This window comes from Triticum urartu, chromosome 2 (assembly GCF_003073215.2).
Source record: "Triticum urartu cultivar G1812 chromosome 2, Tu2.1, whole genome shotgun sequence".
Classification (NCBI taxonomy): domain Eukaryota; kingdom Viridiplantae; phylum Streptophyta; class Magnoliopsida; order Poales; family Poaceae; genus Triticum; species Triticum urartu.
This window is the reverse complement of record NC_053023.1, coordinates 185,617,163-185,633,344: the sequence shown is the minus strand read 5'-3', so window position 1 is coordinate 185,633,344 and position 16,182 is coordinate 185,617,163. Positions and strand designations below refer to the sequence as shown.

Below are 16,182 nucleotides of genomic sequence, written 5' to 3'. Positions count from 1 at the left end.
TCTTGAATCATGATCGTCTCCAAAAGCAACTTCCAAAGCTATCTTGCCAACTGGGTATGCCGATTTACCAGGCACTACCCCATGAAAAACAGTGTTCAACGGTTTAAGATTCTTATCTGTTAACCCCATGCGACGAAAGGTTTCATAGTAAAGGATATTGATACTGCTTCCTCCAGCCATAAACACCTTGGTAAATTTATACCCCCAAAGCTGAGGTGCCACCACTAAAGCCAGATGACCCGGATTTTCAACCCGGGGTGGATGCTCCTCTCGACTCCACAGGATGGGCTATTCAGACCAGCACAGATAACGAGGTACCGCTGGTTCAACAGAGTTCACAGCTCTTTTATGAAGCTTCTGATCGCGCTTACATAAGCTAGTGGTGAAGACATGGTACTGCCCACTATTCAACTGCTTTGGATTGCTATGATAACCCGATTGCAGCTGCTACTGATTCCCTTGATGGTTGTAACCTCCCTGGTTGCCCTGGCTGCTCTGATGGCCATGTCCGGTTTAGTTTCCTTGGAATCCCTCGACGGTGAGGGGGGCTTCGATGGCAAGTTATTGCGGTGACGGCGGTGCGAGGCATCTGATCGGGACTGGCCGGGATCTTGGAGACTTGGAGATGTGCAGAGCTACAGATGAAAATCCTGTTCGGTTGTGGCCTGATCGGCGTTGATGGCACCTGCGGGTGTCATTTACCTTCCTGGAGGCTTCGTCGAGTGCAACGCCATCTTCCTCACGACCTCGTATCGGCAGCTGTCTCCGGGGCGAAAGCCCTGATTCGTAGGATCAGCATGATGGCAATGTCTTTGAGGTTGTTACTCTGTTGGGAGCATTCTGCTGGGAGACTCGAGGTCCCATGATGTGCTCCTCCGGTGTTCACCGCTACCCGGATCTTTCTCCTTCGGCGCCATGTACGGTCGTTTCTGGCTACTCCAAGGAAGCTGGAGTTGCGGTTCTTCGGAGGTCTTCAGTGTCGGCCGAGACATGACAAGGGGCTTGGTGTTGGGTAGGCTTCTTGTGTCGTAGCTGTATTGTTGTGTTTGGTTGTCCTTGTACGTACCGGGTGTGGAGTTGGTCATCTTCGTTCTCTGCAGCGAATGGTTGACGTTGTTGTATGTCTTATTTCTGTCCTTCTATAAAGCTAAGGTACGCAATTTGCGTACCCTCGAAAAAAAGAATCCTAAACCGGAACTGCCACCACCATAACTCGGCCCATGGAAACCGCCTCCTGAACCCCCGGGCGGTCCATTGTCATATTGAAAGAGATTTGAAATTTTGAACTCCCGCATGATGAAGCAATCCTTCCAAAGATGCGTAGCTGGCCTCTCCTTTGATCCATGCTTTGGGCAAGGCTGGTTTAACAGGCGCTCCAGATTGGGGCCTGACCCTCCACCCCGCTGGGGTGGTTTACCCTTACACTGCTGACCGTTATCCTGGGCGTTGGTGTTAGCCACAAAGTCCAAGCTATTATCTGCCTTGCGTTTACCATTGTTCCCATGACCCGCCGGATTATGTTGCTGCTGCTTGGTGCTACCGCTCTTTTTTCCCTTCCCTGTCTTGTCATCCTCAGACTTGGGGTCTTTGGTACTATCAGAGTTGGCATATTTCACCAGAGCCGCCATAAGTGTTCCCATGTCATTACAACGGCGTTTGAGCCGTCCCAACTTCAGTTTCAACGTTGCAAACCGGCAATTACCTTCCAATGTTAAAACGGCTGTGTCAGCGTTGATGCGGTCTGACGAATGCAAAATCTCCGAAACCCGACGCACCCAGTGGGTTGTTGATTCTCCTTCCTCCTGGACACAGTGGGCTAAACCAAACCATCTTTGATTAACATCATTCTCTAATGATGTCCATCACATCAAATGACAACACATGTCTATGGTCAGGAAACCTAACCATCTTTGATTAACGATCTATTCAAGTAGAGGCATACTAGCGACACTCTGTTTTGTCTATGTATTCACACATGTACTAAGTTTCCGGTTAATACAATTCTAGCATGAATAATAAACATTTATAATGATATAAGGAAATATAAATAACAACTTTATTATTGCCTCTAGGGCATATTTCCTTCACGTCCTCAGCCTGGAATGTACGTATGGATCTTTCATTTGCCGTCTGCCGGGAGCTAGATTACAGTTTTCAACTGGCGTTGAGGGGGGTACCGATGGTTTTGGGTGTCTTTGGGGGCCGGCGGTAGCAAGGAGCGGCGACCGTCAGAGATCCCTTGGAAGCCGCCTTTGCATGGTAGAATTTCACTATTGGCCGCTTGGGGAAGACGTGGGCGTACAACACGACACACATCATCTCAAAGAAGCATGATGTAGCGAAGAACAACATTGCAATATAGTAAGATATGAGCATGAATAAGCAAAAACTCAGAATGAATTGGTGGTTTGATGCGACATACTAGCTCCCCTGTGAAGGTTGTCTCTGGATTTCTCAAAGGCTGCTTTCGTAACGAGCCTTGCCGACGTTATTGCGCCTGATGCAGCCATGCCAGCAGAAAATGACTGGATCCAAACAAGTTATATCAATTTACTATTTCTCAAAGAAAAAGAAATGTTTCCTACACAAAAACAAACTGCCTCGCTAGTACAAAAACCCTATATGTGCACCTGCATGAACTCCGGGCACATCAAGGATAGGTCCCCGGTCATGGCACCTTCGACGTGACCTTCCGCGACGCCGAACACCACGACAATCGTACACACACCGGTGAAAGTTGTGATTCCACCTCTTCCCAACGTCGCAAGATCCAGCTACGACGTAGGGGAGAGGAATCGAGCAGTCAATGTTTAATGGTTCAAACCACTGAGTTTCTGAAGATGTGCTTATGATGATGAGTGCGACTGAGCCGAGGAAGAAGAGTGAGTACCCCACCAAGTTGTGCACCCTGGTGTTTACATTCGCCTCGTGGTAGGAAAACACCAAAACTACCACGAGCACAAACGGCTGATAGGTGAGAGTGATAGCTCTAACCGGATGGTAGCACTACAAAAAATACACTTCTGTGATGATACATGTTTGTCACAGTAGGTCGCTTTTTTTGTCATGCATGTACATCCATGACAAATTTATGACAGAATCAAGATAGTCATACCTGTGCTGTCATAGAAGTGTTCCATGACATTACCAAAATTATCATCAGGAAGTGTCCACTTCCATGACGATAAATCGCGTGTCACAAAAGTGCTTTTGTCAATGGTGACCGACACGTGGCATCCACCGTAACGGAACGCCGTTAAGCTATCGGGTCAGGTTTTGGATCCGATAACCCGTTAACAACCCCGACCAATGGGAAATTTCCACATGTAAAATTCTTATTGGCCGGACGAAACACATGTCAGCTCGTGAGTGGGTCAGATAGGCGCCTATGATATGTCGACATGTGGCACAGCCCAACAGAGGCCCATTCCTGTGAAAAGTTCGGCCCGTTTGACTTGGTCAAAAGGTGGCGGGCCGGCCCATGGAAAGCCTGTTAACGGCCTGTTCGCATATAGCCCATTTACAGCCCGCTAACCCAAGGCCCGTTACGCCCTATCCGAATTAGGCCCAGTAGCGTCATCTGGGCCATCCAATATGATTCCAGCCCGTTTTCACTTCTGTCCCATGTATGGCCCATGACGTCTTTCGACCCATATGAGGCCCTATGTAACTCTTGGCCTATTAACGGCCCATGGTGAAACTGGCCCGTAATGAACAGTGTATCACTTTACACCCATTAACGGCCTGTGGTGAAACTGGCCCGTAATGAACAGTGTATCACTTTATACCCATTAACGGCCCGTTATTCCGTTGGGCCGTTTCCAGCCCATGTTATCTTTTGGCCTTCTCAGAGCCCATTTATTCTTGGGCTCATTTTCAGCATTCGTTTACTTACGGCCCGTTACTGTCATTTTCTGCTTGTGGGCCAATTTCAGCCCGTGGTTATAGTCGGACCGTTTGTGGTTCATTAATACGTTGGGCCGTTTTCATAGCGTCATCAAATACGGCCTATTAACGATGGCCCGTTACGGCCGGCCCATGAACGGACGATTCCAACTCTAGCCCGTTTACGGCCATAATGCGGCCTGTTATTGGCCCATGTTTGGCCAATCGATCATACAGCCCGTATAAGGCCCATTGATGATACGGCCCGTAGAAGGCCCATCGTTTCTACGGCCCGTAGAAGGCCTACTGTTTCTACGGCCTGTAGAAGGCCCACTATTTCTAAGGCCCGTAGGAGGCCCAATGTCACTACAGTAAATATTAGCCCATGGTTATTGTGGCCTAGTTTTAAAAAATAGGTTATCGCAGCCACTAGTTAACCGCGGAAAAAGAACTGCAATGACTACAAGCAAACAAATAAACAAGACAACAAGGAAATAAATAAGCAAGCAACTAACGCTAGGCTATCACGGCTATTACACATATTACATCCACTGGGCATCAAAGTTTGCCACCAGTGCAAATATAGGGAACAAAGCAGCATATCATATACACTGGCCGTCAAAATTGGCCACCAGTGCAAATAAACGCGGCAGCAAAATAAGAGCATATCTGAAACAACTTCAGAAGAGCTCAAGAAACGTTATCCTGGGTATCCACCATGCTGGCAATAAGCTTAGCAAGTTGATTAGCTTTGTCCTATTTGGTGCTAAAATCCTCCAACGCTTGCTGTTGCACCAGAAAGTATGCATCTGAATGCTCCAGGGACTTCCGCAGTCCTTCCGCTTCTTGTCGCAGCACAGCTGATCGATGTCTTTCAGCTTGTAGTTGAGACTCAAGAAACCGAACTGATTCAGATAGTGAGTTTGAATAGCTTGTGCAATCGGTAGTGGCCAGTAACTCCAACAGTAAACCAAGACAGGATGTGTCACTATCCTGAACCTTATCTGCATTACTTCCTTTATCGTTGCTTAATAAGGCACTCTTCCCCAATATTCTGTCAGCATTCTAAAAGAAGAAACAAGCAGACACATAACAAGTTTAGCATGTACTAGTATATGAAACTCATTTCGGTGAACCAGTTCATTAGTAAGGTGGACAGGATTAAACTACCAAGTCTTCTATTGCCAAGTACTAGTACATAATAAAAGCATCAAACAAACATATATCTATGTCATATGGTAGCAATGGAATCTTAAATTAGAACATTTGTTCTTCAGGTTTAGGCACTTGTTCTACATGAACAGAGTATAGTAAGACGCAAGAATATAATACTTAAAAATAGAAAATGAGCTCATAGACCTTACCACATTCTTGGTTCGGGACCAGTACAGAACAAGGCGTTCCCAGTCATCGTCCAGTAAATGTGTCTCAGGAGAACGTAAGGGAATTTGATGAGTTTCTTTGCTGGTGAAGTACATTTTCTCCAGGTAATTCCGATACTGCCACCAAGCATTCTTGAAGATAGCAGAGGTATGAGCACAGGTTACCTCATCCTGAGTTTCCAAATCGGTCCTTCTCTATAGAGAAAAATGGGAAAATTTGCTGTATTATAACCATCATGGAGGAAGGATGTATGGGACGAAGCAAAGTAATTTCCATGAATAACATTACTTACACATAACTCCTGGACAAACACCTGCAACTGGCATTTTCCTTCATCTTCAGTATAATATTTCCAAGGTGGGAAGATACACACATATGATTTAACAACATCAAATGCGATAGATGCTAAACTAAGACTAGCTGGTTGTGCTTCCTCCACAGGAATAGGCGTACTAACTGGTGGAGTTGGGGTTCGCCGTGATAGTACTACCCTTTGGGCACTGGAGCTACCTTACTAACTGCTCTTGTTTGGGAGCTCTGTGGTGGAGATGGTGCTGTGTCAACATGAACTGGGTTACTATCGGCTGGGGTTGGGGTTAGATTGGGTGAAGCTGGTTCTCTGTCCATCGTAGTAGGGGTACAATCTGCGAGAGTTTGGGTTATGTGTGGTAGGGCTGGTTCTTCTGCATGTACAACCAGGGTGCTATATCCACCAAGAGGTAGCACTGTTTTATTTGAAGACCGTGTTTTTAGTCCGCTAGATACTGACATCACCCGCTCCAATTCAAATGGCTGATAAACAGGAAACATAGTTGAATGTACAAACATTGTATGAGAGACAGATGCAATAGATAGTGTGGAAAAAAGAGGGCATGAAGTAGTTGACATGTATATTGTTTAACTAAAATGGATAGCATGACGTAATTTCACATATATGATGTCTATCTAAACTGGATAGCATAGCATAACATAATTCAAAGATATGATGAATAACTTAACAGGATTGCATGACATAATTCACCTACATGTTATCTAAGTAATCAGGATCGCATCATTTAATTCACATATGTGATTTATATGCTAAACAGAGGGCATTCGATATGATGTCTGAACTAAGAACATGGTGTTGAATATTGTGTATATGATGTCTAAACTATGCAATGCAAGACACCATATGCATGATATGAGCAGTATAACCGTGCCAAGTTAGAGCATACACCTCAGTGGGGGAATAGGACTGGTCATCTATCTCTTAATCCATCTCTGAGGAGCTATCGGGACCCAACAAGAGATCTGCTTCGACAGGTAGCACTGTCTGCTCTGAAGGCCTTGTTTTCACTCCAGATTTTTCTATCTCCCACCCAAATGGCTGATTCACAGGAAGAGTAGTTTAATGTACAAACATTGTCGACAAATGGAAATGTAATGAAGAAAATAATGGGCAAGATATCATTCAAATATATGATGCCTGGTTAAACAGGATGGCATTGCACATTTCACATATATTATAGCTGGCTAAAAGACATGAGACTGCATAATTCCCATATATGATATAGAAACTAAATAGGTGGCATTACAAAACATGTCTAAACTAAGAAGATGACATATATGATGTCAAAAGTAGGCACTACAAGGCAACATATGCATGATATGACTAACATCATCATGCCAAGGTAGAGCAAACACCTTGGGGGTAAATAGGAGTGGTCAGCGGCATTCGAATCCGCCTCAGAACAGATATCTTCCTCTGGATTACAATCTGGAGAGGGGTGGGGAGGGTTTGCCATTGAACCCACCATGGAGCGATGTCTGCATGACATTGTATTGCCACGCAAAACTCTTCTATTTTTCTCTACATGTTCAGCATGACTGTGTACAATATCTGACTTGCATACAAAACAAATATGGTGAGATTATGTAAGGAGGGCATGCAAAAATTTAGAGTGATGGTAACAACCAGTGGATCGATGTTTTTCCGTTGAACCAAAATAGCCCTAATGGATCGATGTGAATGTATAGTAATAAGTGATGCAACAAGTGTACAACCTCTTTGCCGTAGCCATGTCGACCTCAGCATCATTGGGTTGGTCGCTGAAGAAGTTGAGGCAGAGGTGGCTGTCGGAGGTGTGTAGGAAGATCTGAGGAATCTGTAGACGGCGTCCAGGGCACTGCTCTATTGTGATGGATCATTCTGTCGTTGGAGCAGCTCCAGTGAGCCGTAAGACGTCAAGGCTGAAGGAGCACAAGACATACATCGTCAATCTCAAGTGGGATTCTAATAGCATCTCCAATAGATGATGTAAAATGGATGTAAAATTAACATCACCAAAAACCACCTGACTACAACAGATGAGGTAAAAACTGTTGACTCTAAACTTAACTGTCGAAACTGAAATTTACTGTGGAATCTGAATGCTACTGTCGAAACTGAACGCAGTGGTAGAAGAGAGGCACTTGACATGTAGTTTAGGGAGGGCCTGCAGTTCATCTTCAACCTGCACCCCCTGAGCCGCCAGCCACCACCGGCCGAACCGCCGGCCCTGGCGCCGCCTCGCCGCCCCGAAACAACTCGCCACCGCCGCCCCGGCCAGCCCTCTAGGCCCCCCGCCCCCACCCTGATCCCTAAGATAGATAGTGGGATACCTCTCCGGCGAGCCCCCATCCCTGCTGCGGGTGGTTCTTTCTTAACTCCGGCGAGCCCCCCCAACCCCTGAAAATTGACTGACCCAAAAGTCGATTCAGTCGACTGAAGTGTGGCTTAATCGGAGCAGAGCAGCATCACGAGCGAGGGGGAGAGCAGCAGCAGCAGCTGGGCGAGCGAGCGATCGAGCGAGAGCCGAAGCAGTAGCAGCAGATCTGACTGGTATGGCCGCCGCCGCCGAATGGGCCTCGCACTGGGGGAGAGCCGCCATGGAGATGTCGCCCGCGGCACCGGCTTCAAGGTAGCCACTCCATGGGGGTGCGGGATGGAGCACCATCGGTGCCGGGAGGTCGAGTTAAGGAGAAGGTGCGATGCGATGAGTGTACTACCTCTTTGGTGGCGCCGAGTAGGCCTCGGCTTCGTCCGAGGAGTCGGTGAGGATGCTGCGGTTCCGGTGGAGCAGGTTAAGGCGGCGTTGTGGGGATGGAGTAGCCGCGATAGACGAGGCGATTGTCGGAGCAGCTCCTTGGAGGTGGAGGACGGGGCGGCTGAACCGGCGGGACGGTGAGATGGACGACGGATCCTCATCCTGGGAGGTGGACGAGGGACATCGAGCTGTTGCAGTGGATGACGTCGTCAGGCAAGAGGCTCCGGCTGGGCAGCGGTGACGTGGTGGACGGAGGAGGGTGGGGTTTCGCGGCTGGAGCGGAGAGGTTATGGCAGCCTGGGATTTCGAATGGCGAAAAGGGGGCGATGGGAGGGGGTCAAGCATGACTTAGGAACGCGCTTGTCCAAAATGTAGGGTGTGTTACAAAAGTACCCCCCACTAATTTGAACTAGCGGCCCTTTCGGCCCAGGGTTAGAAGGGGGATTTCGCATGTCGGGATTTGGCAGCTGGAGGGAGTTTTCGCGCGCGTTGTAATTTCGGGATAGCAAGGCGCGGGTTGTGAAGGCGCCAGTTTTGGGAGCACGATATCTGAATTTTCGGGATATAACAAGACGCGGTTTGAATTTTAGGGACAAGCCTAATGTCTAGTAAAATTGTACTTGTACGTACCAAATCAATTCACACTTCCCTCAACCAAAAAGAAAACGAAAAAATAAAACTATTCACACCACACAAAGAGAGAGTCTTGCCCCGTTTTACTATACAAATGCTATTCAAAGCTACTCCCTCCTTCCATCTATATAGGGCCTAATGCGTTTTTCGATGCTAACTTTGACCAAATATTAGAGCAATGATATGTGACATGCAACTTACACAAAGCACACCTTTAAATTCGTCTGTGAAAGGTTCTTTCAATGATATAATTTTCACATTGTGCATGTCATGTACTATTAATCTTGTCAATAGTCAAAGGCGGTCTTAAAAATCTCATTACGCCCTATATAGATGGAAGGAGGGAGTATGAATCCATGTTATGTCCGATTAAACTTTTTCACTTGCTGTATAATGCATGTAACCTACTCGTACCAACATTTTAGTGCATTCCAAATGTCTATACTACCGTTGCAATTCGAACTAAATTTGAATTCGTTTCTCCATTTCAATAAGAATCTACAATTATGATTGTTGCCAACTTCAACCATCATAGTTTCCTTGGTATCCGCCAGATATAAATCAGACGACCTATAATGCAGGATGGCAGGCACACCATCATCAACAACTCCGTTTTTTATAAGAGTAGAGATAAAATATATTAAATGTAGTATACCATGTTCATAACCACACCATGTGTATCACCGTTATATATGTTCACACATCCGTCGGTCTGAAACACTATGATAAATTCTTCAAATATCTGAATTCACTTTTTATAATGAAGTATATATGATATATATTCGTCTTTTACACCCACACAGCTCTCTTATCTTTGTAGCTAGCGCTAACTTGCTCTTGTGCATGCACACGCCCGCATCCCTCTCACCCTCCCTCAGCATTCTCTAGCTCCATCGTGCAAATTCGTCTTTTCACTTTAGGTCGTTCACCCACGGTGTGTGTAGGCCCCCCAGCTCCTTCTTTACGGCACACAAAGTTCGACTTGACGCGTTGCCGCGTTATTTTTAAATAAAGTTATAGCGCTCAATGGCACGTACACAGAATATAAAATGATTTTTATGGAGGAAAAGGTAGTCCGCTCTTCAGAGTATCTCACACAAGTCTCCGGTGGCCTCTCTCTCTCTCTCTCTCACCATTGGTCACTGATCCGGCCGCATCCCGTCCGCCGGGGGAAAGGGAGTGTGGTGGCCTCTCTCTCTCTCACCGTTGGTCACTAATCCGGCCGCATCCCGTCCGGCGGGGGAAAGGGAGGAAGTGCATCATTTCTCTGTTCGACGGTGCCGAGGCAGCACGTCCCGATCTGCGGTACACGTCGTTCTCTCTGACCAAGCTCCGGCGCGGCAGGGCCTACGCCACCTGCTCGCAGATTCCGCCCGCCGCCGCTCACCTAGTTACATCCCGACGACCTCCAGGTATCCCCTCCGGCCTTGCTCCACTGCCCGTTTTCCCACGTCGCTGCATGTGGATCTTCCATAGTTCTTTGCCCAAAACGTAGCTCGTCCGGTGTACTTTCCATATTGCATTCTCGTCCTCACAACGTTTTAGACAAACACAACCGTGTTGTTATCTTCCCTTAGGACAAGGAATATGCTTCTTTTTTGTCGTCGCATGTGTCATCAACTGTTATTGGCCAGTAATTGTTTCCTTTCTACCTCTTTTTTGCAAACAGGGCTATCCATTTCACCTCGTTGCTATTGCGACCTTTTGGTGAACTGCATGAACCACTTTTTTCTTAAGAGTGTTTTGTGCAGTTGTACTAAAATGTCACACGTGCAACGTCTTTACATTTCAGTGCGACTGCACAAAGGGAGATTGGTTTTGCTCTATCCTCCTCATCCAACTCCGAGCCTAATCTTCTCCAAATAGTTAGTCTTAAGAGAGACTGCAAAGGTGACCGGCTTCTATTTGTGTGTTTATTGCTTCATCAGCAGTCCTCTATTATCGTAATCACACTTGATATCTTTGGAACAGGGACGCTCAGCTCTATTTTAGTGGAACTGCACAAAATGATCGGAATGTTGCATGCTCCAGACAGCTACTTTTTTCCCAACATGCCTTGTTGATTTAGACAGAGCTGGGGGGACGTTGCTGCCAATGAAAGCATGGATCAATTTTAGTTTAACACCTTCTCACAACTTTGTCTTCAGTTGTGATGTAATTATTAGCTCTGATCTGCTAATAATTGACATGCATTAGCAAGAAAGTTAGTTTTTTATTGTTTCTGAAAGAGCATCGATGGCAAGACACGCCAAAACAAAAGCTGAAAGCTCACACCATTGTACAATTTCATGTCGCTGGAAAATTATTTGTATAGTACGTCAATTATGTAAACAAATGATGGAAGCTTGATAGCATTGCCAGAAGCCTCTTCATCATCCGGGTCCATGTGCCATGCACAAAATTATACTCCTTCGTTCCTAAATATTTGTCTTTTTACAAATTTCAAACGGGCATATTTTAGAGTGTAGATTCACTCATTTTGCTTCGTATGTGTACTCCCTCCGTTCCTAAATATTCTATTCGTCTTAACAGAGATTTCAACAAGTGACTACATACGGAGCAAAATGAGTGAATCTACACTCTGAAATATGTCTATATACATCCGTATGTGCCAGTCCATTTGAAATCTCTAAAAAGACAAATATTTGAGTAGTCACCCATTGAAATCTCTAGAAAGACAAATACTCCGGAGTATATTTAAGAACCGAGGGGGTAGTGCACAACCGCATGGGGGACTCAGCCCGGTCGTTGCGCCGCATTAATAGTGAGCAATGAGCAGTCAAATCAAAAGCCCCACCTTTCCCACTGTAAGTTGCTTTGAAGAAGCAACCATCAATACGCTCTTCTTTGAATCCGCTCATACTACTCCATCAGTCACTGTTTATACAGCGCGCTTCAGAAAAAATAAAAAAAAATCCGCGGGACCAAGGCGACTAGAGATCGGCCTGAAAAATAGCATTGGTAGTTATAGCACGGCGTCTATTACTAGAGGGAATAATGCGTACACACATGCATGCAGTGCTTCCACCCCGGGTACACACATGCAGGCACTCCGTAGTAGTACAGTACTTGATAAGCACATTTCTTATATATAATTCGGGCACACAAATTCACCATTTATTGAAATATATCCATCCATTCTTGCAACGACTTGTTGAATATTCGAATGATAATCATAAAATAGAATGTTGACTAGTGAATTGTTTATTTTGCAGAAAAGTGCGCAAAGGCACTATAATCGTCAAGACTTCTACTATGTGGCTAACGAGAAGAGAGAATGTTATGAAAGAAATACGTCAAGGCCTGAGCATGAAGGAAAGAAGTAATGTAGATGAGCAAATTAAAAGAAGAGGAGGATCTTCTTGGGCAGAAATGAAGAGAAGAGGAGGGCTAATGTGCAAATGTGGCAGATCAGAAGGGGAATGAAATCCCTAGCCGCACCTCATTGCAAATCGGGCCTGGCATCTCTCTTCCTCTCCCTCACCCCTTCCTCTCCACCACCGGCCGCCACATCGGCCTGGCTAGTGTAGCGGTGCGCCACCCAGCCATCCATCCATTCCATCTCCACCACCCACCACGCACCACCAGCACCATCTCCTTCTCCTCCCCGAATCCATCCATCTATCCATCCACCACGCCATCACATCGACAACACCCCTCACCACCAGCGCCATTACTCCACTTCCTCCGCTTCCGTTCTTTCCTGAACCTCAACGCCTTTTGCTGCTGCTCCCTATCTCAACGCCTCCTACTGCTGCTCCTTTCTTCTTTCACCGCTCCCTGCTGCCCTTCTACTCTTCCTGCTGCTGCTCTTCTTGCGACCCTGCTGCTGCTCCTTGTTCCCTTACCTTGTTGATGTTCTTCTCTTTCTCTCTGTACCTTGCTGATGTCCCATCTCTCCTAGCGCTGCTGCTGCACTTCTTCTGAAGCCCTCTCCTCACACCCGCTGCTGCTTCTTTTCTCCCCACACCTCTTGCTGCTGCTCCTAGTATTTCTGAACCACAAATCTGCCATTCTTCTCCACCAAACCAAACCTACTGTTGTTCTCTTTGTGTGTGTGTGTTTGTGTGATTCATAAAGAAATTGTCGGTGGGAACGACACCTATGGGATCACAAGAATCCCTACTACGGTTGCGGGGCGCGGGGTCGTGAGAAGAGCGGATCAAACAGATAGCACATGGTTCGTTTATCCAGGTTCGGGCCGCGAGGATGCGTAAAACCCTACTCCTGCTTTGGTGGATTGTATATCTGTGTTCTTGAGCTAGCTATGGGGCGTGAGGAGCTCCAAAAAGCTGAATCCTCCTCCTGGTCGCCTGGGGCCTCCTTTTATAGGAAAGGGGTTGCCACAGTGGCACACAGGAGGTGGAAAGGGTACAGTGATGTGAGGTTATCCCTTGCATTACATGACAAGGCGCATTTAATGCGTCTTGCCCAGGTGTCCTTGCTTTATCGGGGATGGGGGAGAGCCCTGTCTCGTCCGTCGCTGCTCCCTCTCGAGTCGACACGCGCCCTGGCCAGCGGCGCCCGCGGTGCCATGTAGGCAGGTAGGTAGCTGAGGTGGCGCAGTGGTGGGTCTCCACGAAGATCCGCATGCCGCCATGCAGGTGCCTGCCCAGCTGGTTGGGTCGGCAGCTGCATGCGAACGGCGGTGGAGGTTTGACTGGCGTGGGCCTGATGGTGGCCCTACGGGTGTTCTTGGCAAGGGCCTTGCCGGGGCCCCGGCAACAGTCTTGCCGTGGCGCCTGCTGTCATCCCCCACAAGGCTCTTGCCGGGGGCCTTGTGGTCCTCCTTGGCCGGGATCCCGCCAAGGATCATCATCTTCTAAAGGGTGTATCTGATCTTGAATGTCTTCACAAAGATCCGCATGCCACCACGGGGATGTCTCCCGAATCCTTGCCCCATGGGGGCAGTGGACTCATGTCACATCCCTAGTTCTGGTATGACCTAGGCTAGCTAGATCCCTAGTTCTGGTTTGCTCTAGGCTAGCTACTGTTGTGTGCATCATGTTTATATTTCAATGAACTTGAAATGGGGACATGTTGAAACCTCAGAAATCATTTCTGGAAATGACCCAAGATAAAAATTGCTCCAAAAGATCCAAGAAAATGTTCATGTTTCTCTCTGAAAAATATTGGTCAGAGGTAAAATTCAAACCAATATTTTTAGGCTCATAAATATTTATTTTCGGCCATTTGGAATTAAATGCAATTATTTGCATTGGATAATATATATATATATAAAATATTGTCCAATAATTCTGAATTTTGGTGAGGGGCTTTGGAATAATCCTTTAGGCCCCTGCAAAAATTTTCAGAAGAAAATAACTTGATTTAGTATTTTTATTAAATCAAAACAAAGGTCAGAAAATAGAAAAGAAAACAAAATGGAGAAAGCTCACCTGGCCTTACCTGCCTGGCAGCCCAGCTGGCGGCCCAGCTCCTCTGCCGGCCCAGCCGACTGCGCAACACCAGTCGTCGCCTACCTCCTGCCAGGAGGACGGCGCGCGTGTGCCCGACACGCGCGAGCACGCGCCGGCCACCTCCTGCTTCCCCGCTCGCTCCTGGAGGCCCCCGACGATGCCACGCACTTCCCCCGGACCTCTCCCTCTCTCTCGCTCTCCCTCCTCCCCTGGATCTCTCCCTTTCCTCGCATCCGAGCGAGCTCGTCAGCCGATCGCTGCTGCCGCGGCCACCGTCTCCGCCTCGTCCCTCTGACGTGTCTACGAGCTCTGCGACGTCGTCCTCGTCTTCTCCACCGACCCAGGCAAGCCGGGACGCACCGTAGCGTCCTCATCGCGCTCGTCTTCGGCCTCGGCCGCCGTGGATCGCCGCCGTCGAATTCGCGGCAACCAACGCTTCCCCGAGCCCGCTTCGACGCCCTCTGCGACCGCTGTGAGCTCCATCGTCGTTTGCCCCTCTTCCCCTTGCTTCTCGATCACCGCAGCCGCCGTTTCGACCGAAGCCGTAGCACCTTGCCACCGGCCATGGCGCACCGTGGCCAGGGGCGAGCCAGCCGCAACCGAGCACATCACCGTGCTCCTGGTGCCACGAGGGTGCCGCAGAGCCCCTCGGGTGGCCTCCCCGTGCCCCACAGCCGCTTCCGCTTGAAGCCCGTGCTCCGGCCGCCGCCCCGAGCTCCGCTCCGGCGAGCTCCGGCCGTCCCCGCCTCTCCCACTGCTCCAGATGACGCGGACGAGCACTGGCTCCTCGCCAATGGTCTCCGCCGTCCAAATGGTCGCCGGAGGGCGAAATCCGAGGCCCTCCGCCGCGTCTGGCTCGCCGGCGTCAAGCCGCCGGTGGCTTTGACCCCGCTGACTTGACTGGGTGGAGTTTGACCTCCCCCTTGTGTCACTGACGCGTGGGCCACCCCCCTGACATTTAGTTAGTATTAGATTAACACTAATTAACCTAGGTTAGTTACCTAGTTAGTCACTGACCAGTGGGCCCGGCGCCCACTAATCCTAATTAGGCTAAATAAACCCCCTGTTAACTAACTGAGTCACTGACGTGTGGATCCCACACGTCAGGTTTGACTCGGATAGCTCCTTTGACCTGCTGACGCAATGCTGCCGTCATGCTGACGCAAATATCATTTTCTGGTATTAAAAAAATCAGGAAATTCCAGAAAATGATATAAACTTCAAAAATTCATAGAAATTCAACCGTAGCTCAGATTGAAATATATATGAAAAATTATCAGAAAAATTCAATCTATCCATCTGTACCATTTTCATGCATGACAAACCATCTATACATGCTGTATATATGAAAACACACTTATGGATATCTAAGAGCTTATTAAAGTTGCATTTGAATCTTTAGTTCAAATGGACTTTAACCAAATGAATGCTAGTTGCATTAGCTCAAACAACATCACATACTCATGCCATGTTCATGCATCATAATGTTGCATATGCTTGTGTTTGATTTCGACACCGTTCCTTCTCGATAGGTCCTGCTCCGGAAAGTGTTCGAGAGTACCTATCAGTGGAGCAGTGCCCCCTGTTGATCTACCAGGCAAGCAAACCCCCTTGTTCATTCCGATACAATCCTACTCTCTCGCTCCTGCTCTCATTATTGCATTAGGACAACAACGATTCAACTGCTACTTTATGCTGCGGTAGTTGAACCCATTCCTCTGCATGACCTGTCATTGCCACAGTAAATAGTTAAAACCCACTAGCATGTGTAGGAGTTGATTGAGCCATGTTGT

General features: G+C 47.7%; 1 pseudogene; it reads right to left on the bottom strand.

Annotated features, from left to right (window-relative positions):
- LOC125535664 overlaps positions 1 to 16,182 on the bottom strand; it is a 155,382-nt pseudogene that overhangs the window by 94,283 nt on the left and 44,917 nt on the right.